This window comes from Bubalus kerabau, chromosome X (genome assembly GCF_029407905.1).
Source record: "Bubalus kerabau isolate K-KA32 ecotype Philippines breed swamp buffalo chromosome X, PCC_UOA_SB_1v2, whole genome shotgun sequence".
Taxonomy (NCBI): domain Eukaryota; kingdom Metazoa; phylum Chordata; class Mammalia; order Artiodactyla; family Bovidae; genus Bubalus; species Bubalus kerabau.
This window is the reverse complement of record NC_073647.1, coordinates 108,153,240-108,165,712: the sequence shown is the minus strand read 5'-3', so window position 1 is coordinate 108,165,712 and position 12,473 is coordinate 108,153,240. Positions and strand designations below refer to the sequence as shown.

Below are 12,473 nucleotides of genomic sequence, written 5' to 3'. Positions count from 1 at the left end.
GGTTAGATGGCATCACCGATTCAATGGGCATGGGTTTAGGTAGACTCCGGGAGTTGGTGATGGACAGGGAGGCCTGGCATGCTGTGGTTTATAGGGTTGCAAAGCGTTGGACACGACTGAGTGACTGAACTGAACTCAAGCAGTGTATTAGAAGTAGCCCAAAACTCTTGACGGTGGACACTCCAGCACAGCTCACCTCCCCGTAAGCACTACGAATCAGTGCAGGCCCCACCTGCCCTGAGTGTCACTCCAAAGGAGGGTTGGGGAAGTGGAGGCTGAGGGCAGTAATTGGATGTGAGAGACAATAGGGAGTTGAACCGAGGCTGCATCTGAGCAAAGCAAGGGAAACAGTTGCTGGCGCCTGCACAAGCAGTGCCTTGGAGACAGCTTGTACCTCCTACAGCTGACATGAGCTCTGAGCTCGCATGGGCCCCCCTTGCTTCAGCATGATCTCCCTCTGGGGCAAAAGTCCTAGTGCAGGAAGGGGGGAAACACATACTTAGAGGGAACAGAGCCAACTCAGCTAGATCCTAAGGGCTTCCATTTCATTATCTTGGGACTTGATCCAAATCCCTGACAGGATGATGATGGCCACTGAGCAGAGAGGAAACCCCGCCTCATACCAGACTCCACCCCTAGCACCTCCATCTCCAGCCCCACCTCCTACCACAGCAATAGCTTCCTGCACACCCTGAGGAAAGACAGTGACTTGCAACCACATCAAATCCAACCCTCCCACCAAAGGCATTAGGCACACACAGTCTATATGGGACACTCCCATATAAAGACATCCCCACAAGACCACAATAGGTAACTGTTCCACCTAATTTCATAGGCACAGTGCAAGTTTAGCAAAAATGAAAAGACAGAAGAACTGGTCTCAATTTAAACAGCAAGAGAAAACCCTTGGAAAAACAAATAATGAAAAGAAATAATAAAGAATTTGAAGCATAAGTAATAAGAATGTTAATTGAATTAAAGAACAGAGCAGATGAGCACAGTGAGAATTTTAACAAGAACTTGAAAATATAAGAAAGACCCAATCAGAAATGAAGAATTCACAAGAGTTGGATTCTGAATATACTCCCTTTGAAAGGCCATTTAGATATTTAAATAGAAATGTTCTGTAAACAGTAAATATATGTGTTTAGAATGATAAACTTCCAAGATTATAGATAAATCAAAATAACACTTGCGGTATTTATTTATTCATATGATAAAACACTTAGAGCTTAACTGATTCAAGTAGATTAAATAAGTATAGTAAGTATAATAAGATTGTGAAAAGTATGAAGATAGCTGAGAAAAAAGAGCTTACTATAAATAGCATACCAAAACAATAAAAACTTTTAGAATAGGAAAAGGAAGAAATGAATAATTGATTAACTTAAATAAAAAACACACTAGAAAGAATGAATAGCAGACTAAGGGATTCAGAAGAAAGCATAAATGATCTGGAAGATAGAATAATGGAAATCACCCAGTCAGAAAAGCACAAATAAAAACAAATTTTTAAATATGAGAACAGTTTGAGATCTCTGAGATAACATTAAGCATACTAACATTCATATTATAGGGGCCACAGAAGGAAAAGAGAGAGAAGGGGATCAAAAATATATTTGATGAGATTATGGCTAGAAACTTCCCAAACCTGAAGAAGGAAACAGATATCCACATACAGGAAGCACTGCTACTGCTAAGTCACTTCAGTCGTGTCCGACTCTGTGTGACCCCATAGACGGCAGCCCACCAGGCTCCCCCTTCCCTGGGATTCTCCAGGCAAGAACACTGGAGTGGGTTGCCATTTCCTTCTCCAATGCGTGAAAGTAAAAAGTGAAAGTGAAGTTGCTCAGTCGTGTCCGACCCTCAGTGACCCCATGGACTGCAGCCTACCAGGCTCCTCCATCCATGGGATTTTCCAGGCAAGAGTACTGGAGTGGGGTACCATTGCCTTCTCCGACAGGAAGCACAGAGGGTCTCAAAAAAGATGAACGCAAATAGACCCACACCAAGACATATTATAATTAAGATGACAGTCTGAGTGTAAATCAACAGATTAATGGATAAAATACATATGGTGTGTTTCTATCTATGTCTCTGTGTGTCTGTGTATGTACACACATACACATATATATATATATACACACATATATATAGTGGAACAATGCTGAGCTGTAAAAAAAGAATGAAATGCTTCCATTTACAGCAATATGGGTAGACCTAGAGAATATTAGGCATAATGAAATAATTCATACAGAGAAGGACAAATTACTGTATGATGTCACTTATTTGTGGAATCTAAAGTAAAACAAATTAATGTATATAGCAAAACAAAAACAGTTTCACAGATATAGAAAACAAACCAGTGGTTACCAGTAGGGAGAAGGAAGAGGGCAGTAGCAAGATATGGTTATGCAGTTAAGAGATACAAACTACTATGTATAAAATAGATAAGCAACAGGATATATTATATAGCACAGGAACTTAGAGCCATCATTTTGTAATAACTCTATTAAGAGTTGTAGAGTGTAATCTGTAAAACTACTGAATCATGGTCCTGTATACCTAAAACTAATATGATGTTTAAACCAACTATGCTTCAATTAAAAAAAAGATAGAAATTACTAAAAGAAACAAAATAGATATTCTGAAGTGGAAAAGTATGTCTTCATTGAAGAAAAATTAACTCAAGGAGTTCAATACCAGATTTGAGCTGAGAGAAGAAAAAAAAAAATCAGAGAATTTGAAGGCAGATGAGTAGAGATTATCAAATCTGAAGTTCAGTTCATTTCAGTTGCTCAGTTGTGTCTGACTCTTTGCGACCCCATGGACTACAGCATGCCAGGCTTCCCTGTCCATCACCAACTCCCAGAGCTTGCTCAAACTCATGTCCATCAAATCAGTGTTTCTTTTTTTAATATAAATTTATTTATTTTAATTGGAGGCTAATTACTTTACAATATTGTAGTGGTTTTGCCATACATTGCCATGAATCTGCCACAGGTGTACATGTGTTCCCCATCCTGAACCCCCCTCCCACCTCCCTCCCCATCCCATCCCTCTGGGTCATCCCAGTGCACCAGCCCCGAGCATCCTGTCTCATGCATCGAACCTGGACTGGTGATCCAGTTTCACATATGATAATATACATGTTTCAATCCTATTCTCCCAAATCATCCCACCCCCACCCTATCCCACAGAGTCCAAAAGATTGTTCTCTACATCTGTGTCTCTTTTGCTGTCTCACATACAGGGTTATCGTTACCATCTTTCTAAATTCCATATATATGCGTTAGTATACTGTATTGGTGTCTTTCTTTCTGGCTTACTTCACTCTGTATAATAGGCTCCAGTTTTATCCACCTCGTTAGAACTGATTCAAATGTATTCTTTTTAATGACTGAGTAGTATTCCATTGTGTATATGTACCACAGCTTTCTTATCCATTTGTCTGCTGATGGACATCTAGGTTGCTTCCATGTCCTGGCTGTTATAAACAGTGCTCTGATGAACATTGGGGTTATGACCAACCTAGATAGCATATTGAAAAGCAGAGACATTCTTTGCCAACAAAGGTCCATCTAGTCAAGGCTATGGTTTTTCCAGTGGTCATGTATGGATGTGAGAGTTGGACTGTGAAGAAAGCTGAGCACCGAAGAATTGATGCTTTTGAACTGTGGTGTTGGAGAAGACTCTTGAGAGTCCCTTGGACTGCAAGGAGGTCCAACCAGTCCATTCTGAAGGAGATCAGCCCTGGGATTTCTTTGGAAGGAATGATGCTGAAGCTGAAACTCCAGTACTTTGGCCACCTCATGCGAAGAGTTGACTCATTGGAAAAGACTCTGATGCTGGGAGGGATTGGGGGCAGGAGGAGAAGGGGATGACAGAGGATGAGATGGCTGGATGGCATCACTGACTCGATGGACGTGATTCTGAGTGAACTCCGGGAGTTGGTGATGGACAGGGAGGCCTGGCGTGCTGCAATTCATGGGGTCACAAAGACTCGGACACAATTGAGCGACTGAACTGAACTGAAAATCCCAGATGGCTTCTTTGCAGAAATTAACAAGCTGACACTAAAATTAATGTGTAAATGCGGTAGGCTCAGAGTAGCCAAAACAGTGTTGAATTTGAAAAAAAAAGGCGTAATTGTAGGTTCATACTTCTTAATTTAAAAATTTACTACAAAACTACAGTAATTGAGACAGTAGTATAAGGGTAGGCATATAAATGATGAAGTACATTTGAGTGCCCAGAAATAAACCCTTCCATTTATGGTCAACTGATTTTTGGCAAAGCTACCACAATAATTCAGTGGGGAAAGATAGTCATTTTAGCAAATAGTTTTGTGATAACTGGATAGCAAATAGTTTTGTGATAACTGGACATTCATATGCAAAAAAGTGAAGTTGGATCTCTACCTCACATAATATACAAAAATTAACTCAAAATGTATCATAAGCCTATATGTAAAAACCCAAATTATAAAACTTTTAGAAGAGAACACATGTAAATCTTCATGATCTCAGATTAGGCAATGATTTCTTAGATATAGTTCCAGAAGCATGACAGAAAGAAAAGTACATAAATTGGACTAGATCAGAACTAAAAGCTTAATCCACAGCAAACATTATTCTCAATGGTGAAGGAATGGAAGTATTTCCTCTAAGACCAGAAAGAAGCCAAGGGTCCCCACTCTCACCACTATTATTCAATATAATTTTGGAAGACCTTGCCATAGCAATTAAACAAGTAAAAGAAACACAAGGAATCCAGAAAGGAAAAGAAGTAAAACTATTAGTGTTTGCAGATGACATGATACCATACATAGAAAATCCTAAAGATGCCACCAAAAAACTACTGGAGCTAATCAATGAATTTAGTAAAGTCACATAATACAAAATTAATACACAGAAATCTCTTGCATTCCTATACACTAACAGAAAAAAATCAGAGATTAATGAATCAATCTCACTCACCATTGCACCCAAAAGAATAAAATACCTAGGAATAAACCTTTCTGTATGCAGAAAACTATAAGACACTTAATGAAAGAAATCAAAGACAACACAAATAGATGGAGAGATATACCATGTTCTTGGAATGGAAGAATCTATATTATAAAAATGACTGTACTATCCAAAGCAATCTGCAGGTTCAGTGCATTCCATATCAAATTCCCAATAGCATTTTTCACAGACTAGAACAAAAAATTTTAGTTTGTATGGATATGCCAAAGACCCCAAATAGCTGATGCAGTCTTGAAAAAGAAAATGGAAAGGAAGGAATTGGGCTCCCTGACTTCAGACTGTACTACAAAGCTATAGTAATCAAAACACTATGGTACTGTCACAAAAACAGAAATATAGATCAATGGAACAGGATAGAAAGCCTGGAGATAAACCCACACACCTTATGGTCAACTTATCTTTGACAACAGAGACAAGAATATATGATGCAGGAAAGATAGTCTCTTCAATAAGTGATGCTGGGAAAACTGGACAACTACATGTTAAAGAATGAAATTAGAACACTTCTTAGACCATATACAGAAATAAATTCAAAATGAGTTAAAGACCGAAATGTCACACCAAATACTATAAAGCTAGAGGAGAACATAGGCAGAACACTCTTTGCTATAAATCACAGCAAGATCCTTTTTGACTCACCTCCTAGACCAGTGGAAATAAAAACATAAATAAACAAATGAGACCTAATTAAACTTAAAACTTTTGCACAGCAAAAGAAACTGTAAACAAGATGAAAAGACAACCCTTAGAATGGGAGAAAATAATTGCAAACAAAACAACTGACAAAGGATTAATCTCCAAAATCTATAAGGAGCTCACGCAGCTCAATATTTTTTAAAAAAAAAAAAGCCCAAACTGTGGGCAGAAGACCTAAACACACATTTCTCCAAAGAAGAAATACAGATGGCCAACAAACACATGAAAAAATGTTCAACATTCCTCATTTATTAGAGAAATGCAAATCAAAACTACAATGAGGTATCACCTCACACCAGTTAGAATGGCCATCATCAAAACATCTACAAACAATAAATGCAGTAGAGGATGTGGAGAAAAGGGTACCAACCCTCTTGCGCTGGTGGTGGGAATATACATTGATACAACCACTATGGAGAACAGTATGAAGGAAAGTAGGAATAAAATTACCATATGACACAGCAGCCCCACTACTGGGAATATAACCTGAGAAAGACCATAATTCAAAAGAACACATGTACCCCAATGTTCATTGCAGCACTATTTACAGTAGCCAGAACATGGAAGCAACCTAGATGTACATCAACAGATGAATGGATAAAGAAGTTTTGGTTCATATATACAATGGAATATTACTCAGCCATAAAAAGGAATGAAATTGGGTCATTTGTACCGATGTGGATGGACCTAGAATCAGTCATACAGAGTGAAGTAAGTCAGAAAGAGAAAAATAAATATCGTATATTAACACATATATATGAAATCTGGAGAAATGGTACAGATGAACCTATTTGTAGGGCGGGAATAGAGACATAGATGTATAGAACAGACTTATGGACACAGTAGGAGAAGGGGAGGTGGGAGATGAATTGAGAGAATAGCATTGACATATATATGCATTGCCATGTGTAAAATAGATAGCTACAGGAAGTAGCTGTATAGCACAAGGAGCCCAGCTCAGTGCTCTGTGATGACCTAGAAGAGTGGAATGCTGGGTGGTAGGAGGGAGACTCACAAGGGAGGAGATATATGTGTACTTATAGCTGATTCACGTTGTTGTACATCAGAAATTAACACAACATTGTAAAGCAATTATACTCCAGTTAAGAAATTTAAAACTTATGCTCCAATCAAAAGAAATTATACTACAATTAAAAAAAAAAAAAAAACTAAAAGCTTGTGTGCTAGAGACAATGCTATGAAGAAAAGTGATAACAAAACTCACAGAATGGGATAAAATGCAAATCATATATCTGATAAGTATCAAAAGTATCCAGAATGTATAAAGAATTCTTTCAACTCAATAATAAAGGAGATATGATTTGATTTAAAAATCAAATGGGCAAAAAAATTCATTTGACATTTCTCCAAAGTAGATATCAGGTCAATCGCTCAGTTGTATCTGACTCATTGCGACCCCATGAATCGCAACACACCAGGCCTCCCTGTCCATCACCAACTCCCGGAGTTGTGTCCAAACTCATGTCCATCCAGTTGGTGATGCCATCCAGCCATCTCATCCTCTGTCGTCCCCTTCTCCTCCTGCCCTCAGTCCCTCTCAGTATCAGGGTCTTTTCCAATGAGTCAACTCTTTGCATGAGGTGGCCAAAGTATTGGAGTTTCAGCTTTAGCATCAGTCCTTCCAATGAACACCCAGGACTGATCTCCTTTAAGATAGACTGGTTGGACCTCCTTGCAGTCCAAGGGACTCTCAAGAGTCTTCTCCAACACCACAGTTCAAAAGCATCAATTCTTCGGTGCTCAGCTTTCTTCACAGTCCAACTCTCACATCCATACATGACCACTGGAAAAACCATACCCTTGACTAGACGGACCTTTGTTGGCCAAGTAATGTCTCTGCTTTTCAATATGCTATCTAGGTTGGTCATAACTTTCCTTCCAAGGAGTAAGCGTCTTTTAATTTCATGGCTGCAATCACCATCTGCAGTGATTTTGGAGCCCAAAAAAATAAAGTCAGACACTGTTTCCCCATCTATTTCCCATGAAGTGAGGGGACCAGATGCCATGATCTTCATCTTCTGAATGTTGAGCTTTAAGCCAGCGTTTTCACTTTCCTCTTTCATTTTCATCAAGAGGTTCTTTAGTTCCTCTTAACTTTCTGCCATAAGGGTGGTGTCATCTGCATATCTGAGGTTATTGATATTTCTCCTGGCTATCTTGATTCCAGCTTGTGTTTCTTCCAGTCCAGCGTTTCTCATGATGTACTCTGCATAGAAGTTAAATAAGCAGGGTGACAACATACAGCCTTGACGTACTCCTTTTCCTATTTGGAACCAGTCTGTTGTTCCATGTCCAGTTCTAACTGTTGCTTCCTGACCTGCATATAGGTTTCTCAAGAGACAGGTCAGGTGGTCTGGTATTCCCATCTCTTTCAGAGTTTTCCACAGTTTATTGTGATGCACACAGTCAAAGGCTTTGGCATAGTCAATTAACCAGAAATAGATGTTTTTCAGGAACTCTTTTGCTTTTTCGATGATCCAGCGGATGTTGGCAATTTGATCTCTGGTTCCTCTGTCTTTTCTAAAACCAGCTTGAACATCTGGAAGTTCACGGTTCACGTATTGCTGAAGCCTGGCTTGGAGAATTTTGAGCATTACTTTACTAGCGTGTGAGATAAGTGCAATTGTGCAGTAATTTGAGCATTCTTTGGCATTGCCTTTCTTTGGGATTGGAATGAAAACTGACCTTTTCCAGTCCTGCGGCCACTGCTGAGTTTTCCAAGCTTGCTGGCATATTGAGTGTAGCACTTTCACAGCATCATCTTTCAGGATTTGAAATAGCTCAACTGGAATTCCATCATCTCCACTAGCTTTGTTCATAGTGATGCTTTCGGAGGCTCACTTGACATACCAGGATATCTGGCTCTAGGTGAGTGATCACACCATCGTGATTATCTGGGTCGTGAAGATCTTTTTTGTACAGTTTTTCTTCTGTATATTCTTGCCACTTCTTCTTAATATCTTCTGCTTCTGTTAGGTCCATACCATTTCTGTCCTTTATCGAGCCCATCTTTGCATGAAATGTTCACTTGGTATCTCTAATTTTCTTGAAGTAATCTCTAGTCTTTCCCATTCTGTTGTTGGGTGGCTATAATTAAAAAGGCTGACAACAAGTGTTGGTGAGGATGTGCAGAAATTGGAACACTGCTGGTAAGAACATAAAATGAAGACACATATTCACACAGAAACATGTTCTTGAATATTCATATAGCATTACTCATAATACCCAAGAAGTGGAAATAACTCAGATGTCCATCAACTGATGAATGGGTTAACAAAATGTAGTATAAGTCATACAATAGAATATTATTCAGTTATAAAAAGGAATTAACTGTTGATTTATGCTATAACGTGGATGAACCTTGAAAAACAGTAGGCTAAATAAAATTCACCAGTTACAATATGACATACATTGTTCTGTTTATATGAAATGTTCAGAATAAGCAAATCTGTAGATGTGGGATTACCAGGGGTCTGAGGGAGGGGCAAATGTAGAGTGAATGCTAATGGATATGAGGTTTCTTTTGAGGGTGATTTAAATGTAGTGGTGACAGTTACATAGCCCTGTGGATTAACTAAAATCAGTGACTTATACACTATTAATACATGAGTTGTATAATAATTTTATCTCAATAAAGCTGTAAAGTAGAAAGGAAAATGAAATAGATCCCCAGATAACCAAAGATTAAGAGAATTACTGCTGTCAACTTGCCATATAAGAATTGTTAAAAGATGTCCTTCACATTGAAAGGAAATGACACCAAATGAATAATAAGCACCTGTAGTGGTAGTTACATTGCTAAGTCACTTCAGTCGTGTCCAACTCCGTGCAACCCCATGGACAGCAGCCCACCAGGCTCCCCCGTCCCCGGGATTCTCCAGGCAAGAACACTGGAGTGGATTGCCATTTCCTTCTCCAATGCATGAAAGTGAAAAGTGAAAGTGAAGTCTCTGAGTCAGGTCCGACTCTTCGCAACCCCAGGCACTGCAGCCTACCAGGATCCTCCATCCATGGGATTTTCCAGGCAAGAGTACTGGAGTGGGGTGCCATTGCCTTCTCCGGCTAGTTACATAGGTATATGTAAAAAAGTGGGATAAATATATTTTTTTCTCATTTGTTCACTTAACCTATTTAAAAGACAACTGCATAAGTCAATAATTATAAAATTGTGCGTTGGTTTTAGAATAATAGCATAATACACACCACAATAATAACATAGTGGAGGGAGGAAAGGAGAGAACTATATTGGAGTAACGTTTCTTCTACTGGAATTACTTAGTACTAATTTGATGTGGTGTGTCAGTTAAGATGTATTTTGTAATCTACACAGCAACCATTATGAAAATAACTAAAATGTAGTAAAAAAAAATAAAATAATTAAAATGCTATACTGGAGAGTATTTAATGCAGTAGAAGGCAGTAAAAGAAAAACAAACAAAAAAGCAAAAAAGGTATGAAACCTATAAATCTAAACTTATCAACAACTATATCAAATGTAACTGGACTAAACATTCCTATCAAAAGGCAGAGATTGTGAGATTCGATACAAAGCATGAGCTATCTACAGGAGATATACTTTGGATTCAAAAACACAAATAGGTTAAAAGACAAAGAATAGAAGAAAATATACCATGCAAGCAATAACCATATGAGATATAATAGCTGTACTAATATCAGACAAAATAGACTCTAAGACAAGTAATGTTACAATAGACAAATAAGAAAATTTTATAGTAACAAAAGGGTCAATTCATCAGGAAAGTATAATAATTATAAACCTATATTCCTAACAACAATATCCCTAAATACATGAAGCAAAAACTGGTAGAATTTAAGAATGAAATAGACACTTCAACAATGATAGTTGAAGGCTTCAATGCCCTACTCTCAATAACGGCTAGAACACCTAGACAAAAAGAAAAAATATGGAAGATTCACGAAACATCATCAACCAACTTGACGTGACCTGATAAAAATGATGAATATAGATCCTTCACACTATACACAAAAATGGATCATAGACTAAAATGTGATAGTTAAAACTATCTAACTTACAGGAGAAATTTTTCTTGATTTTGAGTTAGGCGAAGATTTCTTAGATACAACAGCCAAAGCAAAATCAACCTAAAAAAATAGATTTCATCCAAATACAAAATTTGTACACTTCAAAAGGCACCATTACAAAACAGAAAAGAAAAGCCACAGACTAGAGAAAATATTTACAAATCATATATCTGATAAAGGACTTGTATCAGAATATATATAATAAACTCTTAAAACTTATAAGAAAACAGACAAGTCAGTCTAAAAATGAATAAAAGATGTAAATAGACATTTCACCAGAGACGATATAGGGTTGAATATAAGCACATGAAAAGATTCTCATCTTCAGTAATCACTGAGGAAATGTAAACCATACTGAAACATCACTTCACTCAGTTGAAATGATTATAATAATTTAAAAAAATGACAATGACAAATGTAGGCCTGGCTGCAGAGAATTGGGATTCCCTCATACACTGATGTAAATTTAAAATGGTATAGCTACTTTGGAGATTAGTTTGGTATTTTCTTAACAGGTTAAACATAAATATATAAATAGTCAGTTGTATCCAACTCTTGTGACCCCATCCACTATAGCCCATCAGGCTCGTCTGGCCATGGGATTCTCCAGGCAAGAATACTAGAGTGGGTTGCCATTCCCTTCTCCAGGGAATCTTCCCAACCCAGAGATCGAACCTGGGTTACCTGCATTGGCAGGCAGATTCTTGACTGTCTGAGCCACCAAGGAAGCCCATTCAAATAATCATATGACTCATTTATTTCACTCCTAGGTATCTGTTGAAAAAAATAGGTCCACACAGACTTGCACATGAATGTTCAAAGAAATATTATTCATAATAATCAAGAAGTAGAAACAACTCAAGTATCTGTTAACTGGGAAGTGGATGTGATATGTCCATCAATAAAATATTACTCAGTAAAATAAAATTACTAATACATGCCAGAGCACTGAACCAACCTCAGAATCACTCTGCTTCATGCCAATGAAAATAATCAAAGAAGGAACGTTCATGGACTTAACATTGTAAAGCTGTCAATTCTTAGATTGATCTGTAGATTTAACACAATTCCTGTGGGCTTAATGCATGGTTTTTTATGAATTAAGACAAACTTATTCTAAAGTTTATGTGTAAATTTATATAGGCCCTTACAATAGCTAAAACAATCTTGCAAAAAAGAAGTATAGGAATCACTCTACCTAATATTGTAGCCAAAATAATCAAGACTGGAGTTATTTGCAAAGGGATAAGCACATAGGTCAATGGAACAAAATTAAGAACCTAGAAATAGAACAACACAAGTATACTCAAAAGTGTAAAAACAATTCAATGGAGAAAGGATAGCCTTTCAACAAATGGTGCTGGAACAATCGGACATCCATAGGCCAAAGAAACAAACACTTCAATCTGAACCTCACACATTATACAAAAATTAACTCAACCCTGTCTAAAGAAGGCATCCTAGGAACTTGTTTAGAAAACTGGGAATTTTTGAAGAAAGCATTAACCATTCTGTCTCTAAACTGCTGTTCTAATCTACAGATCACAGACTTGAGTTGTCACATTTCCTGCTTCCAGCCAACCCTGCTTGCTTTAGACTGGCCCCCCATAATCGTAATTGGCTAGAGCCAATTCCTTAATACATATCTTGTTACTCCTGTTT

The 12,473-nt window shown here is 37.8% G+C and overlaps 1 protein-coding gene across 5 annotated transcripts in view; it reads left to right on the top strand.

Annotated features, from left to right (window-relative positions):
• FAM120C (family with sequence similarity 120 member C) overlaps window positions 1-12,473 on the top strand; it is a 133,083-nt gene that overhangs the window by 99,131 nt on the left and 21,479 nt on the right. The gene's annotated exons all lie outside the window — the stretch shown is intronic.